Below are 11,976 nucleotides of genomic sequence, written 5' to 3' on the forward strand. Positions count from 1 at the left end.
GTGTTGAAATCCATATGCAATAACAACTAATTACAGATCTCTTTTAGGTTTGTTTGCATGCTGTTTGAAATATGTTGGGTTTATTTTTCATGGGAAGCCTGGCAGAAATTAAACCTCCTAGAATTTTTTAAGCATTTTCATTTATGGATAAAAGTATATAGCCATATTATTGAGCTTCCAAAAAGCCTTCCACTTATTCAGTAGAGCAGGTGCACTGATTTATCAGACCATAGCCACAGTCATTCAGATAATCTCTATGCAAACAAAAGCCCAACTGCCAGATTCTTTATACTTTCCAAAGCCAAACGTCTGGATATTCCTACTGGAAAAAAAAAATTAATACTGGACCATGTAATTGACACAAAAATATTATTTTTTCAGGTATTGGCAGCATTGTTCTGGTACAGCAGTCAGCAAATGTTTTCTGAAACCATCCACATAGTAAATATTTATGCTTTGCATTCTGATGTTCTCTGTCACAAGTACTCAACTCTGCTCTTGTGGTGCGCAAGTAGCCATAGACAATATGTAAACAAATGAGTGTGGCTGTGCTCTGATAAAACTTTATTTACAAAAAGTGAGTGGGCCAGACTTGACCTGTGAACTGTAGTTTTCAACGTTAGTTCTAGGAGAATAAAAAGGTGTTTCGATTTGTCTTATTTTGTTTCCCCTTTTCCTGTGTGGCTATCAAACCAGTAGAGTATCTAATATCATCATTCATTGGTTCCTAATCTAGCAAAACCAAATTTCTGGATGTCCTTATACTCTTCCTATTATTAAAGTTTGTCAAAAACAATCCATTTATCTAGCATGCACAGACTAACAGAAATGTAGGTCTCATGTGCTTTTTACTAGAGTTCCCCCAAATATTTTCCTTTTGAAATATTTGTTCATAGTCTTTTCCTAGTTAATTACTATTGACCCATCAAAGTTTAGCTTAAAACTCTTCACAAAAAAAAAAAAGCATTTCCTGACACCCCAGGCTAGGTCATCTCCCTTCACCTCTCTCCTCCCTCCACTATTTCTCCTTTATGTCATTTATCACAGTTTATAAGCCATTTGGAATAGTTGTTAATATCCCAGACTCTAAAGCCAGACTGCCCAGAATTAAATCTCAGATACAAAATTATTAGCCCTGCAAATTTTGACAAGTTGTTTACCTCTCTGTGCTATGCCCTCATCTTTAAAATGGAGGTAATAATAGAAACATACTACATAGAGCTGTTGGAGATGATAACAATAACCCACTACATGTAGTTATTGGAGGTTATAAGAGTAACCCACTACATAGGGCTGTTGGAGATAATACTAACCCACTACACAGGGGTGTTAGAGATAATAATAGTAACCTACTACACAGTGTTGTTGGAGAAAATAGAAACCCACTACACAGGGTTGTTGTAAGGATTAAATGATTACATAGGGATTAAAGCACTTACAACAATATTTGCAGAGCCAAAATTATGTGTTATTTGTAATAGTTAATAAGTATTCGAATATACATCTATTCATTTATTAAAAAATATTCATGGGGCAACTACTATGTACCATATATCCTCCATAATACAGAATAAATTTAATAGCTTATCACAACATCATGTATTAGCTTGCAGCTCTATAGGTCACAATCCACTGAGATCTATGTCCAGAGCGTCATAAGACTGACATCAAAATGTTGCCTGGACTGGGCTGTTATCTGGAGACTGGGAAAAGACTAAGGTCCTTCCCTTCCTGGCTAACAGCCAGGACCTATTTCAGCTCCTGAGGACCATATGCATGCTTTCTCTTGTAGCCCCTTCTCTTCAAACCAGCAATGATACATCAAATCCCCCTCATGCTTTGAGTCTCTTGGACTTCTTCATCTACCAGAGAAAGCTCTCTGCTTTTAAAGACTCATGTGACTAAACAGAGGCCACCCAAATAACCTCCCAATTTTAAGGTCAACTTATGCCTTATAGCATAATATAATCCTGGGAGTGACATCTCATCATATTCACATGATATTTCACAAGGGCATGGAATCTTTGACTTCAGACAAAGGTGTATAGGGAGAGAAGGTTAGAAATTCTGCCACCACAAAGCACATAATGAATACTCAATAGTACCATGAATGAACCATAACTTCACCTCATGTTGACCACAGGCTCATATGGACTTTAAATAAATGTACTGTTACTGAATAAACTATGTATGATGGTTGCACAAAACTTTTTTAGACTCTATAGAAGATACTTAATAGAAGATTCTTTAAGACTGAAAATCGGGAGCAATTTTCTTAACTAACTAGTACTCACCTGGAAAACAATGAGGATGAACTCCTTATACCATTCATTTACTCAACATCTATTTTTAAAACACTACTATGGGCATTGTACTAGAAGCTGGTGGAAAACAGTAGCAAATATACAGAATTCCCACTCTCACAAAACTCACATGATAGTGACAAGACTCAGGACAGTGGTTAAGAATCTGGAGCCTGGTTGCCTATCTTCAAACATGGGCCCCGATTCTCACCAGCAATATAATCTTGGGGAAATTATTTAATGCCTTTTGCCTCAGTTTTCTCATCTGTAACAGGTAAAAAAAAAAAAACATACTATATGTTCATAAACTATTATGAGAATTTAATTAGTTAATTAAATTAGCTAATATTGGGAGGAGTTGCGGCAAGATGGCGGCTTAGGAGGACGCTGGGCTCACCGCACGTCCTGCTGATCACTTAGATTCCATCTACACCTGCCTAAATAACCCAGAAAACCGCCAGAGGATTAGCAGAACAGAGTCGCCGGAGCCAAACGCAGACGAGAGGCCCACGGAAGAGGGTAGGAAGGGCGGCGAGGCGGTGCGCGCTCCACGGACTGGCGGGAGGGAGCCGGGGCGGAGGGGCGGCTCGCCGGCCAAGCAGAGCCCCCGAGTCGGGCTTGCAAAAGCGGAGGGGCCTGACGGACTGTGTTCCCACAACAAGCGCGACTTAGCGTCTGGGAGGTCAGAAATTAACAGCTCTGCTCGGAAAGCGGGAAGGCTGGAGGACAAAGGGAGGGAGAGCTGCTGAGCCCCCTGACAACAGAGCTCAGTTTGGTGGGGAACAAAGGCGCTCGCCAGCGCCATTTCCCCCGCCCATCCCCCAGCCGAAATCCCAAAGGGAACTGGTTCCTGCCAGGGAACTTGCTCGCTCCGCGCAAACACCCAACTCTGCGCTTCTGCGGAGCCAAACCTCCAGCAGCGGATCTGACTCCCTCCCGCTGCCACAGGGCCCCTCCTGAAGTGGATCACCTAAGGAGAAGCGATCTAAGCCTGCCCCTCCTGCCCCCGAGCACCTTGCCTACCCACCCCAGCTAATACGCCAGATCCCCAGCATCACAAGCCTGGCAGGGTGCAAGTAGCCCAGACGAGCCACACCACCCCACAGTGAATCCCGCCCCTAGGAGAGGGGAAGAGAAGTCACACACCAGTCTGACTGTGGCCCCAGCGGTGGGCTGGGGGCAGACATCAGGTCTGACTGCGGCCCCGCCCACCAACTCCAGGTATACACCACAGCACAGGGGAAGTGCCCTGCAGGTCCTCACCACGCCAGGGACTATCCAAAATGACCAAGCGGAAGAACTCCCCTCAGAAGAATCTCCAGGAAATAACAACAGCTAATGAGCTGATCAAAAAGGATTTAAATAACATAACAGAAAGTGAATTTAGAATAATAGTCATAAAATTAATCGCTGGGCTTGAAAACAGTATACAGGACAGCAGAGAATCTCTTGCTACAGAGATCAAGGGACTAAGGAACAGTCACGAGGAGCTGAAAAACGCTTTAAACGAAATGCATAACAAAATGGAAACCACCACAGCTCGGCTTGAAGAGGCAGAGGAGAGAATAGGTAAACTAGAAGATAAAGTTATGGAAAAAGAGGAAGCTGAGAAAAAGAGAGATAAAAAAATCCAGGAGTATGAAGGGAAAATTAGAGAATTAAGTGATACACTAAAAAGAAATAATATACGCATAATTGGTATCCCAGAGGAGGAAGAGAGAGGGAAAGGTGCTGAAGGGGTACTTGAAGAAATCATAGCTGAGAACTTCCCTGAACTGGGGAAGGAAAAAGGCATTGAAATCCAAGAGGCACAGAGAACTCCCTTCAGACGTAACTTGAATCGATCTTCTGCACGACATATCATAGTGAAACTGGCAAAATACAAGGATAAAGAGAAAATTCTGAAAGCAGCAAGGGGTAAACGTGCCCTCACATATAAAGGGAGACCTATAAGACTCGTGACTGATCTCTCTTTTGAAACTTGGCAGGCCAGAAAGAATTGGCAAGAGATTTTCAGGGTGCTAGACAGAAAAAATATGCAGCCAAGAATCCTTTATCCAGCAAGTCTGTCATTTAGAATAGAAGGAGAGATAAAGGTCTTCCCAAACAAACAAAAACTGAAGGAATTTGTCACCACTAAACCAGCCCTACAAGAGATCCTAAGGGGGACCCTGTGAGACAAAGTCCCAGAGACATCACTATAAGCATCAAACATACAGACATCACAATGACTCTAAACCCGTATCTTTCTATAATAACACTGAATGTAAATGGATTAAATGCGCCAACCAAAAGACATAGGGTATCAGAATGGATAAAAAAACAAGACCCATCTATTTGCTGTCTACAAGAGACTCATTTTAGACCTGAGGACACCTTTAGATTGAGAGTGAGGGGATGGAGAACTATTTATCATGCGACTGGAAGCCAAAGGAAAGCTGGAGTAGCCATACTTATATCAGACAAACTAGACTTTAAATTAAAGGCTGTAACAAGAGATGAAGAAGGACATTATATAATAGTTACAGGGTCTATCCATCAGGAAGAGCTAACAATTATCAATGTCTATGCACCGAATACCGGAGCCCCCAAATATATAAAACAATTACTCATAAACATGAGCAACCTTATTGATAAGAATGTGGTAATTGCAGGGGACTTTAATACACCACTTACAGAAATGGATAGATCAACTAGACACACGGTCAATAAAGAAACAAGGGCCCTGAATGAGACATTGGATGAGATGGACTTGACAGATATATTTAGAACTCTGCATCCCAAAGCAACAGAATATACTTTCTTCTCGAGTGCACATGGAACATTCTCCAAGATAGATCATATACTGGGTCACAAAACAGCCCTTCATAAGTTTACAAGAATTGAAATTATACCATGCTTACTTTCAGACCACAATGCCATGAAGCTTGAAATCAACCACAGGAAAAAGTCTGGAAAACCTCCAAAAGCATGGAGGTTAAAGAACACCCTACTAGCGAATGAGTGGGTCAACCAGGCAATTAGAGAAGAAATTAAAAAATATATGGAAACAAACGAAAATGAAAATACAACAATCCAAACGCTTTGGGACGCAGCAAAGGCAGTCCTGAGAGGAAAATACATTGCAATCCAGGCCTATCTCAAGAAACAAGAAAAATCCCAAATACAAAATCTAACAGCACACCTAAAGGAACTAGAAGCAGAACAGCAAAGGCAGCCTAAGCCCAGCAGAAGAAGAGAAATAATAAAGATCAGAGCAGAAATAAACAATATAGAAACTAAAAAAACTGTAGAGCAGATCAACGAAACCAAGAGTTGGTTTTTTGAAAAAATAAACAAAATTGACAAACCTCTAGCCAGGCTTCTCAAAAAGAAAAGGGAGATGACCCAAATAGATAAAATCATGAATGAAAATGGAACTATTACAACCAATCCCTCAGAGATACAAACAATTATCAGGGAATACTATGAAAACTTATATGCCAACAAATTGGACAACCTGGAAGAAATGGACGAATTCCTGAACACCCACACGCTTCCAAAACTCAATCAGGAGGAAATAGAAAGCTTGAACAGACCCATAACCAGCGAAGAAATTGAATCGGTTATCAAAAATCTCCCAACAAATAAGAGTCCAGGACCAGATGGCTTCCCAGGGGAGTTCTACCAGACGTTTAAAGCAGAGATAATACCTATCCTTCTCAAGCTATTCCAAGAAATAGAAAGGGAAGGAAAACTTCCAGACTCATTCTATGAAGCCAGTATTACTTTGATTCCTAAACCAGACAGAGACCCAGTAAAAAAAGAGAACTACAGGCCAATATCCCTGATGAATATGGATGCAAAAATTCTCAATAAGATACTAGCAAATCGAATTCAACGGCATATAAAAAGAATTATTCACCATGATCAAGTGGGATTCATCCCTGGGATGCAGGGCTGGTTCAACATTCGCAAATCAATCAACGTGATACATCACATTAACAAAAAAAGAGAGAAGAACCATATGATCCTGTCAATCGATGCAGAAAAGGCCTTCGACAAAATCCAGCACCCTTTCTTAATAAAAACCCTTGAGAAAGTCGGGATAGAAGGAACATACTTAAAGATCATAAAAGCCATTTATGAAAAGCCCACAGCTAACATCATCCTCAACGGGGAAAAACTGAGAGCTTTTTCCCTGAGATCAGGAACACGACAAGGATGCCCACTCTCACCGCTGCTGTTTAACATAGTGCTGGAAGTTCTAGCATCAGCAATCAGACAACAAAAGGAAATCAAAGGCATCAAAATTGGCAAAGATGAAGTCAAGCTTTCGCTTTTTGCAGATGACATGATATTATACATGGAAAATCCGATAGACTCCACCAAAAGTCTGCTAGAACTGATACAGGAATTCAGCAAAGTTGCAGGCTACAAAATCAATGTACAGAAATCAGTTGCATTCTTATACACTAACAATGAAGCAACAGAAAAACAAATAAAGAAACTGATCCCATTCACAATTGCACCAAGAAGCATAAAATACCTAGGAATAAATCTAACCAAAGATGTAAAGGATCTGTATGCTGAAAACTATAGAAAGCTTCTGAAGGAAATTGAAGAAGATTTAAAGAAATGGAAAGACATTCCCTGCTCATGGATTGGAAAAATAAATATTGTCAAAATGTCAATACTACCCAAAGCTATCTACACATTCAATGCAATCCCAATCAAAATTGCACCAGCATTCTTCTCGAAACTAGAACAAGCAATCCTAAAATTCATATGGAACCACAAAAGGCCCCGAATAGCCAAAGGAATTTTGAAGAAGAAGACCAAAGCAGGAGGCATCACAATCCCAGACTTTAGCCTCTACTACAAAGCTGTCATCATCAAGACAGCATGGTATTGGCACCAAAACAGACACATAGACCAATGGAATAGAATAGAAACCCCAGAACTAGACCCACAAACGTATGGCCAACTCATCTTTGACAAAGCAGGAAAGAACATCCAATGGAAAAAAGACAGCCTCTTTAACAAATGGTGCTGGGAGAACTGGACAGCAACATGCAGAAGGTTGAAACTAGACCACTTTCTCACACCATTCACAAAAATAAACTCAAAATGGATAAAGGACCTAAATGTGAGACAGGAAACCATCAAAACCTTAGAGGAGAAAGCAGGAAAAGACCTCTCTGACCTCAGCCGTAGCAATCTCTTACTCGACACATCCCCAAAGGCAAGGGAATTAAAAGCAAAAGTGAATTACTGGGACCTTACGAAGATAAAAAGCTTCTGCACAGCAAAGGAAACAACCAACAAAACTAAAAGGCAACCAACGGAATGGGAAAAGATATTTGCAAATGACATATCGGACAAAGGGCTAGTATCCAAAATCTATAAAGAGCTCACCAAACTCCACACCCGAAAAACAAATAACCCAGTGAAGAAATGGGCAGAAAACATGAATAGACACTTCTCTAAAGAAGACATCCGGATGGCCAACAGACACATGAAAAGATGTTCAGCGTCGCTCCTTATCAGGGAAATACAAATCAAAACCACACTCAGGTATCACCTCACGCCAGTCAGAGTGGCCAAAATGAACAAATCAGGAGACTATAGATGCTGGAGAGGATGTGGAGAAACGGGAACCCTCTTGCACTGTTGGTGGGAATGCAAATTGGTGCAGCCGCTCTGGAAAGCAGTGTGGAGGTTCCTCAGAAAATTAAAAATAGACCTACCCTATGACCCAGCAATAGCACTGCTAGGAATTTATCCAAGGGATACAGGAGCGCTGATGCATAGGGCCACGTGTACCCCAATGTTCATAGCAGCACTCTCAACAATAGCCAAATTATGGAAAGAGCCTAAATGTCCATCAACTGATGAATGGATAAAGAAATTGTGGTTTATATACACAATGGAATATTACGTGGCAATGAGAAAAAATGAAATATGGCCTTTTGTAGCAACGTGGATGGAACTGGAGAGTGTGATGCTAAGTGAAATAAGCCATACAGAGAAAGACAGATACCATATGGTCTCACTCTTATGTGGATCCTGAGAAACTTAACAGGAACCCATGGGGGAGGGGAAGGAAAAAAAAAAAAAAAGAGGTTAGAAAGGGAGAGAGCCAAAGCATAAGAGACTGTTAAAAACTGAGAACAAACTGAGGGTTGATGGGGGGTGGGAGGGAGGAGAGGGTGGGTGATGGGTATTGAGGAGGGCACCTTTTGGGATGAGCACTGGGTGTTGTATGGAAACCAATTTGTCAATAAATTTCAGAAAAAAAAAAAAAAAAAAAAAAAAAATTAGCTAATATTAATATGAACCCTTAGAACTTTAGCACAGGATTTCTCAGTCTCAGCACTGCTGACATCATGGGTAAATAATTCTTTGTAGTGGGGGCGGTCCTTGCCTTATTGGATATTTAAAGCAGCCCTGGCTTTGATCCACTGGATGCCAGTAGGGCAACACTCTCCATCCTCCCCCACCAGTTGTGACAACCCAAAATGTCTCCAGACATTGCCAAATGTCTCTGGGGAGCAAAATGAGCAAAGTCACACAGGTAATTGAGAACCCCTGATTTAGCACATAGTAAATTTCCAACATATATTAGCTATCACTATATTTAATTATCACCTGACTTTGAAGGGTGAAAGGAGAGCTTTCTCATAGGAGGTAACTCTTGCACTGAGTTGTTTATTACAAAACCCCATATGTAAAAAGCATCCAGTACAATGTTTTGCAGACATTAAACCAGTCAACATTAATTTCTCTTTCCTCCCATTCCTCAAAACTAACTTAAAGTGCAGTCTCTCTCAGAATTCCTTGTTTTTTAAATTTTATTGCTAAGGACTCCATTTTTAATTTCATTTTTATCTTCCCCTTTCTAGTCTGTTAGCCAACTCTTTCAACATCAGTTATAATCTTACTTCATGTCATTTACTTGAAGGAATGGCTTTGCACAGAATAATATAAAAAGTAGAATAAAACCATTCCTGAATGTAATGTTCGGGTGCCTCCCTGTATTCCTGTCAAAACTGAAAAGTGGCTTCCCAGAAAAATCTTTTTTGTGTTTGTTTGTTTCAATTATTTTTTGTTGAAAACTTTCTTAAGATGTATCAAGTTTTTGCTTTGCTTTGGTAACTATAAGCTGATGGCAATAACAGAAGTTGTCTTTAATGATTGAAGATCATTCCAGTGCTAGAGGCATTGCTATTCTGAGCATTGATCTTTCTAATACAGGACTGTAGATGTATAAGACTGGGGTGCTGAGCACAAAACATATGAAGCTTTTCCACTCCAAATCATCAATATTGGTTTGTTCTCTTGTCACTGGCTTTATCCTCAAGTGTCAGAAATGTATCTGCTATTGTGGGTTTCAAATCAGTCGTGCCTGTTTAAAATTACAATGAAATATTGTGTGCCCTAAACTACATTTTAGGGGCATCAACTGAAAGTAAATATTGAACCCTGACAAGACATAAAAGAGATTAAGAAAGGGATTGAGTGTGGGAGGATTTTAATTTTAATTTTAATTTGAAGTCAGACTTGGTCTTCATTTCAACTGGTCAATGAAATATGAGTGGAACTAAGGTGTCTCACTCCCAAGCAGAAACTTGCAAACCAGCATGTGGTTCACATCATGTCCTCTTTCCCTCTGTCAAGAGATCAGGAATAGTCTAGATAGAAGACTATAGATAGAAGACAATAGATGCAATTGTCGGGATCTCAGAGTAAAAATGGCATAGAAAAACCATATTGAGATGAACTTACATCAAGAATGAGAAATAAACCTTCAATTTTGTGTTTGTTATCACAGAATAACCTAGCATATACTGACTGATATGTGTAATAATAGTGATTCATTATTGAACAGTTTTGCACTCTCTATATATACCAGGTAAAAAGAGCATACACTTACAAATAAGGAAATAGAAGTATACCTGTCCCTAAAGGAGCTTATAGCATAGTGAGATTAAATACCTACTAACTGGGGCACCTGGGTGGCTCAGTCAGTTGACCGTCCGACTTCAGCTCAAGTCATGATCTCACCACTCGTGGGTTCAAGCCCCATGTCGGGCTCTGTGCTGACAGCTCAGAGCCTGGAGCCTGCTTCAGATTCTGTGTCCTGCTCTCTGCCCCTCCCTCACGCATGCTCTGTCTCTCTTTCTGTCAAGAATAAATAAAACATTAATTAAAAAAAAAATACCTACTGGGGCGCCTGGGTGGCTCAGTCGGTTGAGCATCCGACTTCGGCTCAGGTCACGATCTCGCGGTCTGTGAGTTCGAGCCCCGCGTCAGGCTCTGGGCTGATGGCTCAGAGCCTGGAGCCTGCTTCCGATTCTGTGTCTCCCTCTCTCTGCCCCTCCCCCGTTCATGCTCTGTCTCTCTCTGTCTCAAAAATAAATAAAACGTTAAAAAAAATTTTTAAAAAATACCTACTAACTGGAAAACTAGGTAACTATATTTCCATTACTGCGTTCTCAAACTGGCTGGTTCTCTATGGCAAAACAGAGAAGATGAAGCATTATGTAGGCAGTTAAATAAGAAAACCTTGGAGGCTGAGCAGCTCCGTGAACCTAATTAACAAGGTGGTTATCTTCTCCTTTGTCAACTACAATCCATGCCACAAACATGGATACAGATAGGGCAGATTCGATGTCCAACTGCAGTGGCGAAGCCATGAGGGACTGTCAGGACGTGTTCCCTCTAAATGTCCATGCAGAGAAAACAGAACCCATTTGGCAGTCAACACTTTCAGCTCTGAATGGGAGACATGGTTCCCCGCACTCCTTGCTGCTCACTGCATCACCCAGAACTGCTCTCCAGGGTAATCAAACACTACTGTGCACCACAGGGCATGGGATGCCTGGTAAAGGGACACCACAGGAACACAAAGACCACTTTATGATTTGGCCGTGGCTGGCATTTGGTTTTCCAAGGAGTCTGATGTATGGAAATGAAGCAATTGAAACCAGCATGATTTGGGTCTGATGGCTGTCCTCTTCTCCCCTAACAGGAGTAGGCAGCGTTTTATGAGCCTCATAAAAGGGTTTATGAGGCTTTGATGGGAAGTTGGCAGCCCAGGCTGCCTACACTGACCTGATGAAAAACAGCTCTTCTCTGCACCTACATGAAGGGTTTATGGTTGCGGTTGTTTGCTCAGAGCCCAGGTAGAGTGACGCCGGGGAAGTCAAAGAGATGGGCCTCGGAAATGAAGGAGGAAGAACTGAGCTCTGGCATGTCAGAACTTAGAAAGGCATCAGCACTACCAGGAATCTTGAGCCAAGATCCTAGAGAACCTGAGAAGACTTCATCCATTGGGTACTCTTAAGAGATGCCCTTCTTCCATCTTTCCTAAATGATTACGGTCTTCCTCCCACTCTACATCAGGACACTTCTGGTTTGATGACTCAGAGCATGAGCTTTGAAGATGTAGGGCCAGACTTGAATTCCCCCCACCATGACTTGCTATCTGATCCTCTGATTCCTACTCTTGCTTAGTAATGAGTCAATGAAATTATTTTAACAAAGTTCTTAAAACAATGCCTGGTGCCCAACTACGACTAAGAAATTAATGGCCATCACTAGCAGATGTAGGTTTGAGACGTAATTCCATCTTAGGCAAGTCAACTGACCTGACAGATTCTTAGTTTTCTCACCAACTGCATGGAAACGA

The sequence above is a fragment of the Prionailurus viverrinus genome, chromosome B1 (genome assembly GCF_022837055.1).
Source record: "Prionailurus viverrinus isolate Anna chromosome B1, UM_Priviv_1.0, whole genome shotgun sequence".
In the NCBI taxonomy this organism is placed as follows: domain Eukaryota; kingdom Metazoa; phylum Chordata; class Mammalia; order Carnivora; family Felidae; genus Prionailurus; species Prionailurus viverrinus.